General features: G+C 33.5%; 1 protein-coding gene across 1 annotated transcript in view; it reads left to right on the forward strand.

Moving 5' to 3' along the window:
- SP1173 (major facilitator superfamily domain-containing protein SP1173) overlaps positions 1-22216 on the forward strand; it is a 199695-nt gene that overhangs the window by 127894 nt on the left and 49585 nt on the right. The window lies entirely within an intron of this gene.

Below are 22216 nucleotides of genomic sequence, written 5' to 3' on the forward strand. Positions count from 1 at the left end.
AATCAATCCCAAAAGTTTCGGGATTATGTTTACTAATCCCGGGATTCATAGGTATCAAAAATTGTCCGGGATCCCTACTAGTGACATAATAATTGAATACGTGTATTAAATAAGGCTCTAAGTACCAAAAAGTAGTATTGCCTGTAGTTACAAAATACTGAGTCATTGCAGTAAAATTTCATGAAGCAGACCTTTTGAAAAATGTAGTTTTACAGTGTGAAGCAATCACGACAGTTTCTATAATTTTAGGTATTAAGAACTCGCAAGTGCCAACACACCATCGTCATCTATTTTATATTGAATGCCGTTGACCACTGCAGTGCTACTTACACCATTATAAATAAAACACGCCAACGGACTTACAACGTCGACAGGTTTAATTATTTTGCTGTATTTTTTTGACTTAGGCACTTAGACTATAGTTGAAGTTATTGGCGTTGGTATATATAACATTTTTCTATAAAAAAGTCAGTTTTTATGTTTTTGGTACTTAGCGCCTTAATTAATACACGTATTCATATGAAGACAAACTACTGTGTACGGCTCATTACATTTTATTTCTCTATGTTAAAAATAGCCGCGGACCACGGTCAATTTTTCCCTTGTTAAAAATGACTACACAAAACATCCATCCGTTGCGGAGGTAATTTATCCGACGATGAGGTAAACGCAGAAGTTCAGCGTCCACCATTTTGACGCAATAAAGCCGCGAACGACATCATGAGATCACTTCGTAAGTGATTCAATAAAAAAAAGTGGTGGGCGGCAAATAACACCGAAGTCGTTAAAATAAAGACCGCTTTAATAAGTCGCACAAGGCCGGCGTTTTAACACCACTGACTCTAAACCTTTTCCACCTGGCATCCAAAAAAACTTTCATTTTCTTTTGTAAAGATAACCTTTTGCACGTTTATTGTATGCCCTTTTCCCGGTGGAAACAAATGAATTCATCAAACCTAAAAAAATATGTTATGTATGGATGTGATGTAGTTATGTATACTTATAACTTGTTCACTTAGTTACTTCAGTCGATTTTTCTTTTCTTCCTTTGATTGATATCTTCTATCGTTTATTTATATAAGTTGCCAATCCTGGCGTCTTAAAATATTTAAATTTATAAGCGCCTGTCATTTTATTACCTACGTGATCGCAGCCATGACCTATTCTGGGTGAGAACTGTTTCCTCGAGTCAAGCCTATCAGGCACCATTAGTGAGAGGGTGCAAGACTAGTCAATGCGCTCACTAAAAACATAGACCTTTTCAATGATGTGCTGTGCATTTTATTTTTGTAACTTTTTTTTTTGTTCTCTCTTCCTCTTGTGAGGGTAATATTAATTGTTATAATGTAAATCCCATATGTTCTCATTTTTTTGTTTTCTTAAATAAATAATTAAATCAAACTTTTTAATGTATTGGTTCAATTGCAGTGATTCATTATTTTTTAATAGTTCGTATATTGGCATGTTAAATACCTTCGTTCAAGCAGTCAAACATAATGAACCTTTTGTGAAGTGCTCAGCTCGTCTTTTATATTTCTTTATGAATTTACTTGTACATTTTTAAAACTTTTTTTTCAAATAAAAACTTCTATGTACTTATGTATTTTTTATCTAATTTATCTAATTGTAATAGTTTAGTATTATTGTATGTAACTGCTATATTTTTCTGTCTCTTATTATTATTATGAGTTGTCGTCTATCATTCTCATTTATAACTGAAACTAAGTCTATGATATTGTTAGTCTTATTTATGTAAATGCATCATTTATAAATAATTAAATAAGTACACTTAAGTGTACGACATCTATGTATTTTGTGGTGTGGTTACTTCTGCAACACACCTTTAGCTGAAACTACAGTATTTGCGCCTCGGGATATTTCCGAAAATGTCGCGTATTAGTACGAAACAAGGTAGTTAGTAGGTTTATGTAAAAATAAAACAATTACTGTCAAAGTTTGAGCGATAGACCACAGTCACGTTTTGTTGGTATCATTAATTACTGTTCCCTTCCAAATTCATGCTAAGACGGATTGGGAACACGTGGAAAATAGAACTTTATGTTTATCTAATAACCTCGTTTAAATATATTCGTACGGTGCTGACATTCGTTCTTACATAATATCTATGGTACATTCAGTCTGTCACAGCTCTTAATTACTATTTGAAATTAAGATGAAACTTGTATGAACCAATTATTAATTGTTAACTTGCACGTCATTGAAGTAGATGAAATCAAAATGAACTGTTATATCATATTATAACACAGGGTTGGCGAACCTTTTTACGTACGCGTGTCAAAATTTCCGAAATTTTATTTTTCGACTGTGACGTGCCGAGCAGTTTGTATGGGGGAGAAAAATGAAAAAGTGGGTTTTAAGAATTCTATTACAATTTAAAAATAAAATTACAATTTAGTTCTACAGATTCTATCTTTCACCGTGTTTCTAGCCGAAGGCATATCTTTTATTCTTAGCATATTTTTTCCTTGTTGAATTGCCTGATCAATAGATTCTTTTTGTTCGCCTTGATTTTCTGAAGGAATGATTTATAGTTTATCTCGTTATAACCCGGTTTTACTGACGAACTGTTTGTTATTGTAACCAATAATAACTAATAATAAAATCATATTAAAAATCGAAGAAAATACTCATGGCTATGTTGTCATTATTTTTTAAATTATTATTGGGGATTTTATTTTCTCTTTAAAATAAAACATTCGTGTGCTACTAGTGGCACGCGTGCCATAGGGTCACCGTCACTGTATAACATAATATAATATGTACTTATATATTGAGTTTTTTAACCTTTTGAATAATCTATTTTTAGTAAACAATACACATCTATCTCCTTTCTTATATTTATAGGTAAATTTGTATCTTATAACTTATAATACCTATTATACCTTATACCTATGTTTTTTTGTTCCTTCAATTTTGAATTTTTAGGTTTAAAATAAAGTTTGCATAATAAGATTTTATATTCAAATTAAATTTTGTGTTCTTTTGTTTGACTTTTACTGCTATCTGAACTACATTCATTTTGACATATTGTTTGCCTAGATGCAGTTATTTTGAAATCAAAGAATGTAATTATTATTGTTTATAATATCAGTTAGTATTATTCGTATATTATGTATCTTCAGCCCCAATTAGTCTGGACAATTGGAGGTTATATTGTCATACCAAATGTAGTCAGTAATCACAATGTAATGATAATTTATGTGTAATTTTACAAATTGTGTCACGAGCTTTTACCAGCTGGCGTCAACATTGTCGCGCCATTATTTTGGCGTCGTGATTATCAGCCGAAAATGGCGCCACGTCTTTCTTCTCCCTACCACTATTGTGTGTGACCTTTAAAGGCTTCTTCAAAATATTATCCTATAAAAATACTACCACAATAATAAGCATTGTCATTATTACTAACTGTAACCGCATTAAAAGCATTATACGTGGTGCTCATACATTGTTTTTACGAGTTTCGAGTTTTTACTTCTTAACAGTATGTATTATCTTTAAATCAGTGTTTCCTAAGAGGGGGGGGGGCGCCAAAGCGATTCCGGTTGCGGTAGTAGCCTCGGATGCAATTGGGAGGCGGTGAATCTAAATAAGGGGTGGTAAAACAAAGATAAAGCAGAATAAAATTTCGAAAAACATTCGTATTTCTGTATTTTCCAAATGAACACAGAAAATTATAACATTTATAATATTTTTTATATTTAGGTATAGTTATACCAATATGCGTATTAATTGCATTTCCTTCATCATATTTAGTGTACCGTGGGTTTATCGCGGTCACAAATCTGACTAAAAAGGAATCTGACTGCAAATGACAAATCGTGGTGTTTTAAGAATGCTGGTGACAAAAATAGGGCCAAACCTTTATTGGTGGCAGCACACCAGGTTCATCCGTATCATTAGGATATATTTATTGTTATTTGTAATTTATATTCTAATTATGTCTCCATGTTTTGTCATCAAAACAAATCGAAGTTGCGATGGGCAGTTGTGTCAGCAGATTTCTTAATCATAATCTAGATCAAAAATGACTATTATGATGTCAAGCCCTCCGCATGAGCCGATTTTAGTGAGTAATGTTTTACCAAGTGCATAGCCAACACGCCAGTGTTGCCATAATATAATTTATAAAAACATCAAAATTATAACATTGGAATAAATATTCGATATCTGGCAACACTACGACACGCACTCACACATATTTTCGAATAACCCAGGAAATGGTCGCGGAAGAAGCGTGAAGGGGGCGAGGCAAGTGCGTGAAAAAGTTCGTCATGTTTTGAGGGACAAACACTTGCAATAGCTCTATCTATATTTTTATATAATCTAAGTATGATGAATTATTAAATTGCAACCTAGATAAACAATGACTCTTATAATGTATTGAATATTCAGTTGTATAGATTATAGAATATAGCGAATGACGATGATGGAAACAGTCGCTCCTCACTCGGCACTCGATCATTACATCTCGGTACGTCGCAGTCATTTTTGATATAGTCGGTAATACAAGTATACCAGTACCTTCCGTCATAATTTCGTCCCTGTCATTTTAGCCATTGTATTCTTTTATTATTGTAAATCAATAAATAAACTCTCCTCGATTTATCCGAGCAATTCCGAACAAACTTTCTCTCGACCCTCATCATCCCATCAGGTTTATTATTTAAATTAATTTAATTTTCTTCCACCAAGGATTGCCATTCAATAATGCTGACAACAATAATAAAAATATAAGTTCATAATATAAGTCATCACTATAAAATATATTGTTTATGTATATATACATAATAATATATAAATCTATAAAACAGTTCAGTCGTACTATCGATACATTGAATATTTTGATTGTGTGCTCATTCTACTGACCAGTTATTGCTCAAATAACCCAATTCCCGAATTACCGCATCCTCTGTTTAGTAAACTCTGAAGTTATTTTATCTCATAGAGTAATCAGACTAAATAGGTCACCTATTAAAATCTTCTATGCAAATACACTCTGTTCAATCGATTTAAAAATAATTTTAGGATTTTTATGCCATGGCACAGTGATTCCCAACCGTTCCGCAAGAATCTGGAAAAGCTCACCTTTTTGCTAATGGCTAAAAGTAAGTACGTGACCTGCATTTAACATTGAGTATTGAAATGTTTGCTTGAATTGTTTAGGTTTAGATAAATCTCACCATAGTTATTATAAAAGTATAGTGAATTCGACTTGTCAAGATATTTTTTGTAGCAGCTATATGTAAGTATAAGGAGACTAGTTATTCGTTTAAATAAAGCAAATCAAACCTTATAAAAAAATAAATCAAACCTTATCAAATGCATTCCAGACATTCGTTATGCGTGTGCTTATTTACAGTTGAGGCACGGTCTAAAGAGATCGTGGTTAGGCGATGCGCGGATTGCGGGTCGCGGGTGCAAATGACGCATGTCAAACGAAATATAATTTGTCATATAAATCCAACATGTGTCCATTTAATGTTCTGTTTATATAGTAGATGGGCCGGGTTGTACCTGCGGGCATGACCACCAAGATGTTGAACACATCCTCTGGGATTGCCCGCTTATGGAATTCGAACGAGCGGAGCTGTTTGCCAGGATCCGTCCTCACACGGGCCCAATTGGTCATGGAGATCTGGTAGCAATCGAGGCCAACTTTGCGGCATTTGAGAAATTTGCAGCGTCGTATGGGGAGCGGGATAGTCCCGACTCTTCTGTAGACTCATCCATTTCAATTCGTGACACTCAGTATGCGGGTACACAAAGCGCTTAACGTCAGCGGACAGCAGAGCCAGTCCAAAAAACAAACATTTTCTTTCTTAACTTTCTTCTTTAAGCACTACGGTGCATGGTTGCAGCATCAGTCCCGTGTGGCTCCATCTCGGGACGGAATGAGCACTTAAAATCACTTCTTTCAGACACGTTTAAAGCGTCATAGAAAGCGGCCGTGCATATCCATGGTTCTGCATATATGACGGGTGGTGGTGGGCACTAATGTTCTATCAGTAACAATAATGATATATTCATTGGCATGTTTTCTTTTTAAAGTAAATGGGGTAACGTTTTTAGTCATCTTTACACGATTTAAGAATTAATACGCCCGTCGCCATCACGAAACAAATTGACGTGTTCCCAGCTCGACGTTCTCTCTCCTAATGGCAGCGAGTCCAAAATTTCGTCGCGCCTATAGTTGAAAATTATTTGCCGTTTCACTGATGTATCACCTTAATAAAAAAGAGTGTACAACTAAGGTGCTTTAACACATTTTGATACAGCCTGTCATTTCTCTTTTTACAATGCAAGAGCCAAAATAAACAAAACGTAACCAAACACACATTGAAAAATAACTCAAATTTAATCTTGTCGCGGGAATCGAAACCGCGTACCACGGATTAAGAATTGGACGTTGTGCCCTTAATCTAAGACGTTGTGTAACAATATTACTAACGAAAAGAATAAAATTGTAGGTACCTACATAAAGATATTAAATTCGAATGTTTTATTAAACAAACCACATATAATGAGAGCCATAATGTGTTTGAATAATTTGTGTATTAACACACTGTAATTAAATAACAACCAGCCAGCATCTTGACCCAACCAGAGTAAAGTAAGTTATCCTCCAATTTTGATTCAGTGAACTGTAGGTATGTACTAGATCTTCATACAGGACGTAGTTTCTCCCAAATGGTTGATAATCTGATGAACATAAATATTTACTACAAAAAATAATTTAACTAAACAAGATCAATAGTACAGATGCTTCACGCGGTTGTAATTTTTAATTTTGTGATTGGATTTTAACTCAACGCAAAGTTTTAAATAATATACATAGGTATATTGTTTGTATAACCTTGTATTCTTAACAAAAAAATCTTTGTGTATTTACTTTAGAGATATAAAAAAAAATATTTATGTTCGCATGTTCTTTTTTAGAATCAGACGAAGCGTAGAGTTGCGTGTGTCTATTTTAGAAACACTAAAACCGCCAATTAATACACAAAAAATATTTTACACTTTTGGTAAATATATTACTATTTATTAACTTTTTGGCTTATTATAATGTGCTCTTGTTCTTTATGGCGGTCATCGTGTATTGTGTGATAAAATTTAATATTATTAGATATTATAAGACAAGTAGATTTATGACCGACCGAATTCCCACAGTATGTTTTCATATAAATAAATAAATGATACATTTAGATTAAGTATTGATTAGACTAGATAAAGATTGATTGTGTAACTTTAATTACTAACTATATTCCCACAATGTTATTAAAGTGTAGTAACATAAATTGTAATGTTCACATCGTAAAGTCGATAGTTTATGATGTTTTTGTGTAACATCTACTGATTATGGGACTTATATTATGAGCCTTGACCCTTGTCCATGGGAATATATCGCAAGTGCAATAAATCTATTCAGTATCCAACCTATATAGTGAGCATCAAGCCAATATAAGAAGACTCTTGGTTCAGACGCCATACCGATGAGTTATGTTTAATACTTGATTGTCAATTAATGTCAATTGTCAATTAATTGAATCCAATAAAGTATTTTATTAAAATAAAATCGTTAATCACTAATTTTGGATAATTATAATTTATAACAGCATGGCTAAACCGTGCTTCAATAATTTCCTTACATCCAGATTTGTCGAAAAACACCTATCTCTGAATTACGACTGCTAGAGTCGTATGCTCTCATGCACAGTATTTAGAAAATTCAGTGCATCGCGCATACATTGCCAATACTTATTTTCTGAAAAAATATCATTAATAATAGAGGATTGGGTCCTTAAATTTACACATAAGTGGTAAATATCTAATATCGTGGATGCGGTCCAATGCTGTGAACTGTATATGACCTCTCGTTTCTTCTCTTTCCTATATGACCACATCCTCAAGTCTACTTAAAAACGAAGCCTAACCCAAACACGCTAGCATGTTATGAAAACATTATTTCAAACCACAAAAGAAAGCTCGTGGCCTGTCTCAAATTTAGCGAAAACATCATTCATTACTTTTCCGAAACACGCGTTCATAAAGTCCATCATGTATGTCAACATATTATTATATTATGTCATGTTATATATTATCTATTATTATGTATGTGAATAGGGTGTATTCCATCAATGGTGATTTCGTAATGCTTGGTCAAGCTGTGACATCCCTTATCTTATCGCGAATCCGAAATTACAATAAACACATGGTGGCTAGTGTGTCAATCTGTTCCGCCCCCTATGGTGAAAATGGCCTCCCTGTTGTCATATAAGTACCTACTTCTCTTGATAGTTATTACATTTCCTAATAAATTTCATACATCGTACAACAAAACGTTATTGGTGTAGAAAACTTGTAGAAAAGTACAGTAAACTCCCGATTATCCGAGTGCGGATTATCCGTGCATGAATTAATTTTATTTTTAATCGCTTGCTTTTGTAAACATGAACTCGCTTTGGAAAATCCGAACTTGATATTGGAAAGATTCGGCGACTAACTCCAAAAAGCGATAAGTCCACATTTGGTCAAAATCGAGAAAAAAATACGTACGTATTATTTTACACAATATGTATTGATCTATAAATTCCAAAACGCGACATAATCCTACGAAAAAAATATTTTAAGTCTCGATTTATTACAAAAAGCGCCAAGTCCGTGTTTCATATTATTTAAAGCTTGGTTGATTTCGCGCGTGTTTAAGTCAACCAATAAGGCAACGTTCAATATTGAAAAAGGCGTCTCCCATGCTGTAGTATCTGATAAACTCATGACAGTGCCACGGAAATATGTGCCTTATGCGGAGTAAATTAAAAAGTGAGGTACAAATAGTGCTACGTCCAATTTTATTTTGCTTATATTTATTACATTTAAGAATTAATCAGCTGAAACAAATTGCCATTTGGTTCTAATTTCGACATAGAATACAACAGAAAAAAATAATCTCACGTTAAAACAAATAATTGAAGCTTGAAACATAAAAACGTTGTTTCCCGAAAATATTGAATTGCGGACTTGTCGCTTTTTGTAATTAAACGCCTCATATGTTGTATTTTAAAAATAAAAACCCATAGTTCGGATTATCCGTGTTTTTCGTTTATCCGTGCCGCCTCTCCCCAGCATTACCCGGATATTCGGAATTCTATTGTAATGTACAAATTAATAATGAATACTTTTTTTCGAATTTACAACAGTGCTCCTTTATTTAACCCATAGGTATTTTTTTTATCTTTTAGCGTTATGCCCAAAATTCACCTTTCCATGTCACGTTAAGAAACTTATATTTTTTTAATCCCTTTAATGGTCCAATAATTATTATAATACTTATTATAATACAGTCATAAAACAAATAGCCTTAATTCATATTCTTATCATTATGGAATTAATGTTAAGGTACAATACCGCGTAACTACCAAAATATTATGCACATTAAACCAGTCCTGCGAGGCTATTCTAAAATATCACCTAACATCCAAAAAGAGCTACATGTCATAGATATATCACATGTATCACTTTATGTATTCAAGCAGTTAATTATTATTACAATAAGTTAACCGTCTGAACTGTCAAAAAGTGCTATCTTTTAACAGCTGCACTCTTGACTGTGTTATCTTTTAGAGCGAGATAGAGTACGTCAATATTACATATTGAGAACAGAGATGCAAGATCCGACTGTTTTGAAAAATAATACGTCACGGCCGCCGCTTTAATTTATAGTTCCCCACGAGCTGTCAAATATCGAGTGGCTAGTAGCAACTAGTAGTAACATACTTTTATTTGTTTTACTACATGCTGCGATCGCAATGGCATGACTAATAAAATTGTAGGTTATGTCGATATGTTTGAGTTTCAATACATTTTTTTGGGTTCGGGCGTAAGCGCCAACGCGAACATACCCGAAGATGACCGATATGTCTACCAACCTACGTTTTTGCCGTATTACGAATTTACTAATTATTGTAGATAACCACCGATTACTGCCTTGTGTATAGAATACCATACCTTCTGTGTTAATTTGGAGCAATGAAAATAACGGAAACGTGCTAAAGTACAAACTGTTAAGAATAGCTGCGCTGATCTTTACTGTGTAAAATAAGTATCTATTGTATATTGTTTTTGCAGAAATATAACAGTTTAATTGTAAAAAGTATAGCCATTTACATTCAAATCTCTCATTGCGGAGTTAAAAGTTATATTTTTAGAGTGCAGTATGGCTGATAGTACCTATATACTGATTGAACACTTTGGGCACAATAAGAAGTTACATTTTAAAATACTGTTCAGGTCAGTGTTGCCATATTTTTCTATGCTGATTATAGTACAAAGGCGTAAAAATTATAATATTTCTAAAAAATATATAGTACAGGAACATTTTTAGTCTTGAATCCTTTAAAATTATAGTATTTTGGTATATTTGGCGTAAAATTATAGTATTTTACATTTTTCGCGAAATCAAAATTATAGTAGTGTACTATAATAATAGTACGGTTGGCATCACTGGTTCGTCCCCTGTAGATACTAGATACGTATATTAAATAAAGTTATTGGATATTATTCAATAATACAATAATTCACAATCTTTATCTTTATCTTCATTGATCCGGTATAATTCTATATACGCCACCATTGGCGGCTTAATCCGGAATAAACTAGCAGGTCAATTTTGAATATATTATTTTAATTTGCCTTTTCGTTGTATACTGAAAAGACGTATTGCAAATATATACATTATAGAATAAGTAGGTACCTACTTACCCTTCAAAAAATGTCCGTTTTTCATAACGCCAACCCATCGTTAACCGAAATTGCACACAACGCGTTATAATTTTTTGTAAATTAGGTCCACTTTTCTTTCTTTGCTTTTTGAAAAATCATCAATCACACGATTATAAAAATTGTCTATTTTTCCCACATATTTTTTTTCAATACTGAGAATTGCAAGAGCGGTCAGTCTATCCTGGCCCTATTGCGTAGAAAGGTTTTTATTCTTTTGAGAGTGGAAAAACATCTTTCACTTTCAACTGTTGTCATTGGTATGACGCAAATAAATTGGAGAACTTTGATCGACTCGGAAAATGTTTCGTTGAAATTATTGCTGAGTAAAAAATATAGAAGAGAAACTGCACTATTAGCGCCATGCAAATCATCTCGTTGATAAAACACCAATAATTCATTTTTTAACTTGATTATGTTTATTTCTTCTAACAGTTTTACCAAATTTACTTGACGTGTGGGAAAATTATTTTTAAAATCAGTGTAATTTTCTTTATTGAACAAATCGGATATAATGGAATGATCGTTGGATGCGAATCGTGCTTCCATTTCCATTATAATTGTATCACAGACTTCAATTGCTACTGCGTGCGTACTAACTGCTTCACAAAAATGTTATAAATCACTAAAAACCAAACGTTGTGTGTATATGCAATAACTGCACCAAAAACTCCTTACATATGATTAAAATAACCAAAGGCATTCATCAAAACCTGTCAACGAATCCGAACCGCATACACAGTTGCGTCTTGAGACCAATTATCTAGTCAGTGTTATCATTCTGTTTCATTTAATTAGGTGAAAAAATCTTTTGTCTCACACTCGGGCATTGCCGATATTACAGTAATTCACGCACCGTTACAAGCTTCGATCTCGTATTTTGTGTTATATCTATCTCTGTCTTATGTATGAGAAACGAGAGAGAAAATTTTATAAAAATATTCAATTTGGGTCAATTTTCAGACTGCCGGCGAACACAATATTTTTGTTCGGGGAATTATCGCCCAAACAAAAAAAATCCCAATAGACTGGGTCGACACAATATCGCGCGCCCTATAATTTCAAATCCACCGATTATTATTAATATTATTATATATGACATTGCACATATTATTAATATTATTATGTCGATTGTAAGGTATTTATTTTGGCAGGTCAATGACCGAATGACCTAAGCAAGGAGCCGCCAGTGTACGCCACTGAGTTGTTTTTAAGATGCTAGAAAAGCTTTGAAGCCAATTAGAAGCTATTGCTCTAGGCTAGGCTGTATTATAATTGTGTTTTATTATTATTTGGGTCTACCAATGGCTAAAAAACAGAGGGGTGTAATTAATTATGTGGTCTTAGGATTGTCTGAAGCACCGACGGGCTTCCCCTTTAAGCTATTTAAGGATTCACTTTAAATTGGACACCTGTCTGTTGTATACGTGTGTGGTTACGAAACGAAAAGAAACGAAGATAGGAATATTTAATTTAAGTTTGTTCCACTAAGCGTTATTTGATGGTTTCCCGACATCAAGGATCATCATCCTCCATATAGATGAGCATCATAGAGCTTGTGATTTCTTGATTTTTTTCTCGAGATTTCTAAATTGGTCATTGATTTCTAAAAAATCTCGAGAAATATCTTTATATATTTTTTAACTCATACGACATAAATTTTCTATTTCGGATCAAAGTCGTCGGCTTTGTTTTTTCGTTTCAGATTCCCTTTATTATTATTTTGTCTAGTAACAATTTCTCGAATTCTCGAGATTGTTATTGGTGAATTACCTACCGATAATTAATGTGGAATCTCCAAATTTTGGAAAATTTATTTCTCGAGATTCGAGATGTCTGATTATTTCTTGTGAAATCTGGATCACAACTTCTAAATTTGACGTCACGCCTATCATCTAACAATTTCAACGATTTTGTTTTTTTAACGAACCTTGATGGTGAAATATCAGTGGCCTCCGGATGAGTACTTTAACCCATGGCCCCCACATCTTGAAGCGGGCCCCCAGGCCAGGGTCTTGGGCGGCCCCCCTACCTATCGCTATGGTTAAAGGCAGTCTGACGCTCTCCAGTATTGTTTTTCAAATGGTGTTCGAGGTCAAATAAAATTCAGTGTAATTTAGCGATTTTTTAACACTATTAATTACTCAACACGTCCTAACAACCATATGTTTTAAAATGGTAATAAGACCGAAGTAATCTAGCGCCGCTATATCTAATATTATAATATTAGAGCAAAATTAAGATGTGTATTTATCTGGGCGACCGGTAACGCCGGGCCCCTAGGCTAGAGCCCTGTCAGCCCCCCCCCCCCCCCCCCTTGTGGGAGCCATGCTTTAGCCATTCAGCTATCGACCCAAGAGGATTTCTTATGGATTTCGATCACGATCTTCTGTTGTTTATTAATATACATAAGTATACCTTTAATTAAGTCATTTTTATCGACCAAACTACCTATCAAATTCCCGATCATATTGTGTTGGTAAGTAAATTGATTATATTTAATTTTAAATATAAATTTCATTAACAATAATATACGAAAGGAAGTGCGCACGTAGCTATCTGTATCAAACGTGTTTACGTTGAAATTTATACGCAGGGGTGGGTAGGGACTAAGGATCGCAATCCCGGAGAGTATTTTGATTTCAATCTCGTGATTGCGGGATTAGTAGGTACTTGCAATTTCTTCGTTGATAAATGTCGTTGATTTTTTTACTGTATTATTAGCGCCCATGATAGATGAGGAGTAAAGTCTTATGAAGTCCTGGTAATCTCGAGTCTATCAAATTCACCTGACTATTTCAATTTATTTTTCACCCAGGGGCCTTATGTTGTAACTTGCGAGTTGAAGTCGCCCGGTCGACATGACGTCATATGACATCATTGTGACGTACTACCGGAGTGATAATAGCATTCGAGAAATTAACGCTACTCAAATACTGGCGTTATTAATTGTCCCCATACACAAATAGGTGTTTCAGCATAATAATATCTACGGTGAGCCGTGTGCTTGGGCGGCTCGCCTCGATGCGCGTATTGAGCTTATGTCAAAATTACGTCATGTCAAGTGTTGAGATTGTAGAACCAACAAAAAAAATCTATTATAAAATATACTTGTTTTTTTCTTATCCTGTAACCAGTGTAACCCCGTGAAAGTTAGTAAAATAATAGTTAGGTGCCCTTTTTTATGCAGATTCATTTATTTAGTTGATAAAACCAGTGGTGTTTTTAAATATGTGGAATCCTGAGCCATTGGCAAATCCTTTGTCAATATTTTGTAGATGCGATAGATAGGCTTGATTGGCTTACCATATTTAAAGTTTTCCAAACCGGGATCAGATATAATGTTCGGCCTTTTTGTTGATAAAACCAGTGGTGTTTTTAGGTATGTCTAAGCCTGAGTCATTGACAGATTTGGAGACCCTTTGCCAATAGTTTGTACAATATGCGATAGATAGGCTTACCCATGGCCCCCACAAAGAGGTGGCTGACAAGGCTCTAGCCTGGAGGCCCGAGTTTCGAAGAGAATCGACCAGATAAGTGATTTAAACACAAATCACAAATTCTCTCGAATAGTAAAAAAGGCGCTATTTATCTTCAATATTATTATTATTTAAAATTATGTGGTTGTACGTTACAATTTTTAATTGTGTATCGATACTCGACAACTCCATAATTCAAATAGATGAATTCAAAGGTACAAAAAACACTAAATATACACATTAATTTTACCGCGTACACCATTTGGAAAACGCTATTGTAGAGCGTCATACTGCCTTTGTCTTTATCGATAGGTAGGGGGTCCGTCAAATATCATAGCCTGGGGGCCCGCTTCAGGATGTGGGGGCTATGGGCTTACCATATTTTAAGTTTTACAAATCGGGACAAGGTATAATGTTCGGCCTTTTCCCTACCAGGTTCACGTATGAAAACTTTTTTTAAACTTTCCTTCCAAAAATAAAATATGTGTACGATTTTTTACTTTAATTTTGTAATGTTCAACATCGAAAGTTTTTTTTTTATTTTTAGCTTACCTGCCAGTGAAAGCTTTTTGTTCCAAGTAATTACAAATCAACATTTTTTTGGAAACCACAATATTGTCATTGTGTGGATGACATCATTTCCTTAAATAGAAAATATCTAATTTTTGGAAAATTTTATTGAGATTCATTTTAAATTTTAAACCTGAATAATAAGACAAATCGACCGGGACTGGGATTTCAAGACAAACTACAAACCCTCGTCAAACCGGGACTATCCCGTTTAAACCAGGACGTATAATAGTAAGCCTAGCGATAAACCACCTGTAAGTATATATAATACAGTAATATTATTTATGTTGCCAGTATTTTTTACACTCCAATATTTTCATACTCTCCGATAAAGCGACCATTTCATATGCTTCATGAAAAACCATGTCATGTCTTGTCAAATCCCTACATCATTCCCGGAATTTCGTAATCAAGAAATTGAGCAGGATTGCAAACCCTATTCGGTACAATATCACTTGAGTTTTCATAAACTCTTTTAACATCTATAAAATTGTCCCTCGACCACGCTCGTAATCTTACTTATTCATACCCAGTGGGTTTCTTATTCAATTGATTATGCATGTGTGACAGAAATATTACGTGCCTTTTTGACCAACTTACGTCTTATGAATAAAATATAAACTTTGCAAGAAGTAAACAGAGAATCCGTAGTGGATAACTGCTAGACTATTCTAATCTTTTTGGTATGTTTACAGTTACGTTACACCACTTACACCAGACGATCTAATTCAATTGAATCCTACTCACAAATGAAATGGAGACTCACACAGTTTTAATAGTTCGACAAAATGTACTTACAACAATTACATAGGTAGAATCTGTCTTATATAAGCTGACGTGCTGGTTCCCCCCCCCCCCCCCCCCCCGCTTCAGCATCCATCTCGTTCCCTCCCATAGAAAATTTACAACAGTTGAACGCGATGGCACAATGCTTTCCGTGTGACGTGTACGCCAGTTTATAGAATACAGACTCTACCTACTCTTATTCCAAAATTGAAGTGTTCAAAGAAATGCGAATATGAGTGTGCTAAAATATAAAATTAAAATGGCTTCTTCTTGTTTGTAGAATTGAATACAAGCTTATATGAGTATTTGGGGTTGGATGAAGGAGAACGCAGATGAGTTGATTGAGGCAGCGGTAATGGAGATGGATGTAGCGTTTGAAGTATAATACAGAGAGTTAAATTGTCGGAGTAACGATTAATGGAGTAATCGCGGCGAGCTCGTGCTCAGACCGAGCCGCGATCGGGTGGCGACGACTACCGATTTACTGTTAAAGATAATACTGAGAGCGAATGACGATTGACTGTGTCGAGTGACGAGTTATGGATCGTCCTCGCTAGTTACACACATGAAATCAATACATTACAAGAGTCATTGTCGCTATTAAATAAATTATAATAGATACATAGATACTGTTTATCTAGGCTATGATTGAGGAAACTCAAGGAGGATTTATTTTGAAAACAAAACATGAATATCGAAGTGTGTCACACTTGTAATGGTGAGTGGTATGATTACCACAAATACACTACATATTAGTGGTCATAAGTCATTTATAATAAGTGCAAAATTTATATATTTTATCATTACCACTACAACAAATAAATATTACCAAACTTGCTACAGTATTTTGAACCTGTGAGCAGGGCATGACAGGATACCTAGATACTGTGTTTCTTCTTCTACTTCTTGGTTTTTAACACCTTGTTTTTTTCTTCCAAATTCTATTAGCTTGGCAAAACAGCATGAGAATTGGAGTATACCTATCACAACCTCAGTGGACGTCCCCATATGGTCGATAAATGGGAATAGTTACTCAGTTGGACCGGTGTGTTATTGAAAATTGGTATTTTGCGGTGAGTGAGAAGCTTTTTTTTCATGAAGCCTTAGCCATAACATATCAAACCACAATACGAATCAAAGGCATGTAGGATCTAGGATTTTTCCTGTGATACTTGCAGCACAACTTTAAAGGGGGCGTAACTTTTATTGCACTACGAAATTGGCCTATGACGGGAAGAGTAGTCAACAGGCAAACAAGTAGGCAGATATATTGAATATTAAAACGCGCGAATTCACAAGACTGCATTGCAAATTTCTCATCGCCCTGAAACGCAGTCGCATTTACCCGTATAATATGGTCACTACTAAATCCTATTGAATTTTAAATGCTGTCTCGTGGACGAAAAACTTGAATTATGTAGGTAAGTGGTATCCCAGACAGAACAATGTTCGTATATGTAGAGTAGCCACTCTCTAGTGTTATAAATGGAAAAGGTGTTGCTTTTGTTGACCGAATTTTCCAACCGGAAAGGAAATAATATGTCAAATGAGATATTCTGTATGACAATAGTTTAAACGTTAATGTTTTTTAGTAATCGTGTAATAAATTAGTAACAAAGAAGGTTTATGTTCAGTGAATAAAAATAAATAATTAATGAAAACACAGTTTTAAAAAACCTTTTAAATATAGCGACTGAAAAGTGCAACATTATTATTTTGCAATTTGATAATCACAAAAAAACGAAATTTCCCAGATATTAAGAATCATTTTAATACCTAATAGAAATGTTATATGCGCATTTTTATAAAATTCTAAATTCAACAAAATTGCGAATAGACTGACTTTCACATTACCACACACTCATATAGATAAAACTATAAATGCGTGGAGATGATATCTCTTGTAAAAATTAAATAAATCAGAATATATCATGATGTAACCGTAATACATGGAATTTCCCTCAAAATATGGGGATAAATTAATTAATTCAAAGTGAATGAGTGACATTAAATTCAATTCAATTTACCGTAAACGAACTAACTCAGTCGAATTCACTTATTTTCTTTAATTTAAGTAAGTAGTTTAATTTTTTATCACTTAAACTTTAGATAATGGCATATGTATTTAATATTACTGATTAATGATTAATCCCCAGCTCATTTGAATAATATAATGACGTATTACGTAAATATTAAGTATTACATGACTAAACTAATAGTAGTATTAATAAGTACCTAGGTACATACATATAAAGAAGGTTTTCTTTATAAATTCCTTTTACAAGTAGGTATGTTATATTGAAACCGGAATGAAATTAAATATATGTTTATATAATTTAATTAATTTTTCAAATCAATCAATTAGGTACACTGCACTGGATTTTTTTTTAATATTATGTTTATTTAATCCGTATCATTTTTGAATTTCATCCAAGTAGTCTGGCCGCTTTGCGAAGCTGCGTCATTTTCATGGTATTTTCCATCAATGCCTTCAATTTGGTTCAGATATTGGATGCCTATATTTTTAGTCTCGTTCACTTATATGTATAGCAAACCCCGTTTAAATCACGGTTAGAAGTAAATTAAATGCCAAAAGTAACAGTCATAATGCAAGCCATTTCATTGATCACATGCAGTTACAATACACACCGCCGACACACCTTCGTGTAGTGTTTATACTCGAAAAAAAGAAACCTTTTTGATTGGTATAAGATGTTTGGTTTTATAAACCTTTTTTTATATAGTTTATACCTATTTTTTTAGAACGTTAACTTTTTCATAAATATCCAATGCAAAATATAATGTGGAATATTTCCATGCATATTCCAAAATCAAATAAGCAATCGGGTCACTGCTTTTTTATATGGATATGCATTTATATAAATGACGTCTTCGATCACCTTCGACAATTTGTAGGCTAATATAATATTCGATGAGAGGTAACTCGTTTGACTACATTGACTTTTTTGCAATGTAACGGCTAGGTACGTAGGTTATCTGAGTAAAGGTATGTATACATACGTAATAAATCTAATGAATCGTTTGCATCTGCAGATGCGCTATCAGGGGTGTCAACTAATTTTTACATAAGATCTACTTTGGAGAAGAAAATTCTCCGCGATCTAATTTTTCTGAAATTAAAGACATACCTATTATAAGTATGATATATTATAATAGATATATTTTTAAACCAAAATAGAATCTTACTAAGAAAATTAAATAAATCGTTGTACATAGAAAGTGTTTACATGACAAAAATATTAATCTTGAGAAACCAGCCCATCAATATTTTTGCCTATAACAATCTATGTGAAAAAATTACGATGCCGTATTTTGTATTTGGAACATTTTTACTCGATTTTTCAATATTGTGACCTCACCAAGAATCTAAACTGAATACAACGAGGAAATTTATAATTTTATCCCAAGACATTGGTTGTCGTGTACAGTGTGTACGTGATTCCTATTTAGACATAATATAGAAATGTTCATTATGGTAGCACTTATTGTAACAATTACAACTAACTTATTATAATTGTTACAATAAGTGCTAATACTTCGATACAAAAATATGAAAAACCACCCTCGACAGCTGCCGACAGCGGCCGATAGTAGTCTTGTGTATAGAAAGTAGTGTAGTTCTTATTTTATTTTGAATATATTCATTTTATTTTGAGCTTTCGGATGCTACAGACAAAGCTTGAATTACTTATCCTACATTGTAAGTTGTCTACAATTTTTGTATAATTTGGTAGGTACCATTACTGCCATCTGTTTAGAATTAGATAATTAAAAATTTGGATAATAAAAATATGTAGGTATAATACTCGTAAATAAAATCTCACTATACTTCCAAATTATGAATAAATTAATTAAATATTTTTGAAGATTGACCAAAAATCATTTCGCTATCGACCTTATCGACACCCCTGCGTTATTACAAAATATTTCACATAACCTAGAATCGGCACCATTTTCATACATTTTTTTTAATTTGTTTTATGTGTAATATTGTGACATTACAGCGAATCACAAATACGACACATAGTAATATTTTACAGTATAATACAAAATTATATACTTAGTAGAAATTGTATTGAGCAAACCTAGAATAGAAAAGCAGACTACATTACGTCTGAAACATTATGAGAGGACAAAAAAGTACAGTATTCTCCAACTTGTCATCCAAGGAAGAACGGTAGGCATAGCAGAGGACGACGGCGATTCCGAACGTAAGAACCATTGATGATAAGGCTAAAATCACCTTGATGGTGGTCTACCCCCGCTAGGGGTTGGTACGATAACAAGAAGAAATGAAACATAAAAATCAATTATCATTTCACAAAAATGATACGATAAAAAAACATATTATTCATGTATTGCGAATAGGTAGTGAAAACGTAACTAGGCAGTTATATTATAATTATACGGTAGATAAGCGTCCCCACGGTGAAAGACTGCCCCCGTAGATGAAACCGTGGATGCGAAGGTGAAAGCACTTGTTTTTTTTCGATTATTATCGCTGCAGAGCAACGACCTTAATAAGTTGGGTGGATTAGATATCAACCATTCTTTGTAAAAAAATGTTTAAAACAGTTTCTTGATCAATTTGTATTTTCTCTCTCAAAGTGTGTAATAAGTAGGTATATTACATATTGTTTTATATTTATTATTTATAATTACTTTTTTTTCTTCGCCAGAAATCTTTCCGTTTTATGTTATTGATTTATGATATTATAATACTTATTTTAATTTGGTTCCTGAATAAAATAAACAAAAATAATTACAAGATAAAAAGAACTTTTTATATACTTACCACGTTTTTAAATTTTCTGTTGAATCATATAAACTTGTCAATTCTATGTAAGTATTAATAAATACTTTTTTGTACTAGAATACTGAAATGTCATTTTGACATTTCATATTGACTTCCAAAGTAACGCACGTATATATTAATAATTTAGTTGCTAGGACCCTCTTAGCAACCAATAATAGTGTTTTACTTTTTACGATTTTTTTCCGAAACATACAAAACAGAATTAACTGAACATGAATTCAATTCTGCTTAAAGATGGCCAAATTTATTTAAAGAATGCATTGTCGTCGTGTTCGGATATATTCTAAAAGTTTCAAATGTCTAGCTAGTCGGGAAGTTAGTTAAAAATCTTCAATCGTCCAATACAAATCTTGGACAAACAAGAAAAAATTTGTACTGGGCACACAAGAAAAAATCTGTACCGGACAAACAAGAATACGAGCTAATAAAAACGTGATAAAATAATGCCGCTTCCGTAGCTAATTTGGTAGTGGTTAAAAATATAAAGTTATGGAGTCCCCGGTTGTTAAAAGATGTGAAATTAAATTTATTTTCAATGGTGTGTATATATATAATTAAAATACTTATTTAAAATGCCGAGAACATATTGCAAGTTATCGTGAAATACAAAATCTCATAGAAACCGAGTAACACAATGAGTTGTCGGAATTTTTTTTTTTGGACTCGCGTTTGTTTTCTATGCCAATTCAAAAATGGATTACGACACCTAGCTTGTTCACTGCCAAATGGAACGCGCTATCTGGACGGAGCATATTTTTCGTACTCCAGCGTAAAGCGCGGTGGACCCTCGCCATCTGGACATGGTCTTAGTGTAGCTATGTATGGGACCGTGTGGTCGCGAATTTATAATAACGTCTGCAAGCACTAATCTAGGCCCGGTCGTTATGGGATTGAAGAATATAATATAAATACACTTAGAACCGGTAATGGTAAAAAATCACTACGTATCTAAAAAATGCTAATGCAAAACCACTCCGTTGCTTGAACTGAATCACGCAGCTTTTAATGAAGATGGTTGTTTCCCAAACTTTGGTTCGCGGAAAGATGTAAAATGGTACCTACACGGTTGATGTTTTTCTCGTGAAATATCAGCTTCGTAAAACTTGAAAGACAGAAAAGTGACTATTACTAACATTTCAGTACAACAAAAAAAAATCACAGTGCAAATTGAATTTGAAAGCATATCTCGTGATGTTTTAAAATGTGAAAAAGACACTTTTTCGGTGTGCTGATATAGCAATATTATCCTAATTTAATATCCTCACATGTCTAACTTTGAGAAACACTAATTTAAATTATTAGATTATTTTTATTACTCGCCTACAAAAAAAATGGTGATAAAAAATAATGATTCATTCAAAATGATGATTATTTTTTGTACTGGTCTACTGAAGAGAAATACTTACGCAAGTTAATAGTTTATGTAGGTTTCCATCAAATAATGTATAATTAATGTTCTTATTGAATCTAATAAAATTGGAATATTACCGTCTGCAATGGTCCACGAACAACGCGTCAATGTTTAATTCCAATGCTTTACGCCTCTTTCTTTCCGGTACGATAACTCACGGTGATCTGTGATACGGCGAAATGTTATGCCTGGTCCACACCGGCAACAAGTCGCGCGACAACTTGTTAAATTTTACGATAATTATCATGCTTATCGTAAAATTTAACGAGTTGTCGCGCGATTTGTTTTCGGTGTGGACCCGGCATAACACGTACAATTTACATGTAAGCGGGCTAGAAG

Source organism: Rhyacophila brunnea, unplaced genomic scaffold, assembly GCF_057557595.1.
Source record: "Rhyacophila brunnea isolate RB1 unplaced genomic scaffold, BYU_Rbru_1.0 scaffold_8, whole genome shotgun sequence".
Taxonomy (NCBI): Eukaryota; Metazoa; Arthropoda; class Insecta; order Trichoptera; family Rhyacophilidae; genus Rhyacophila; species Rhyacophila brunnea.